At 42.6% G+C, this 648-nt stretch overlaps 1 protein-coding gene across 2 annotated transcripts in view; it reads left to right on the top strand.

The window, feature by feature from the left end:
• LOC119591425 overlaps positions 1-648 on the top strand; it is an 83,783-nt gene that overhangs the window by 68,160 nt on the left and 14,975 nt on the right. The window lies entirely within an intron of this gene.

The raw sequence follows: 648 nt of genomic DNA, 5'->3' as shown, positions 1-648 counted from the left end.
GTACAGTAAAGCAACCTAATGTGCAAACGACGTCCTTAAGACTTATCTGTATTTCAGTGGATTTTTTTTTTTTCACGGTTATGAAACATCCCACTCTTCTAAGGTCTTATCAACGTGCTGCAAGCTATATGCAGGAATAGTCTATCACTTTTGCTTCTTGGCCCCTTCTTACCCGCTTCCTCCCTCCCATCTTCTACCAGGCCTACTAAAGCATTAAGGCAAATTCCTCTCCATCGTTTAAAAAAATCAGATCTTGTATAGAGCTTGGACGTCCATCAGCCAAATAGCGTGGGGGATGGGAACATCCAAAGATACTGTCTCGATCGGATGCAGGATGCGATCAGGCTGGTTTGGTGCCAGCAGTCAGACGGGTGATATTTCTTTGATTCGGCTCATTCTTTACCAAGAAGCATTCAGTATATATTGAAAGAGGAAGGAGAAATATATAAAAATTAAAAATACATTCTGCTTTAATACTTGTGTTTTCTCCTGATCCCTCCATTTCCCGTGATCGCATTTACGTGCCGGCAGTGTTAGCCTCATGGTAGGAGTTACTGCAAGCAGAAAGGGTGTAAAGGATGTAGCAAAGAAGGCTGGAGCGTAAAAGGACGGCATAAAAAGGGGAATTTTCGGTAAGTTAGGTGACGT

Source organism: Penaeus monodon, chromosome 28 (assembly GCF_015228065.2).
Source record: "Penaeus monodon isolate SGIC_2016 chromosome 28, NSTDA_Pmon_1, whole genome shotgun sequence".
Taxonomy (NCBI): Eukaryota; Metazoa; Arthropoda; class Malacostraca; order Decapoda; family Penaeidae; genus Penaeus; species Penaeus monodon.
This window is presented reverse-complemented; position numbering and strand designations above follow the sequence as displayed.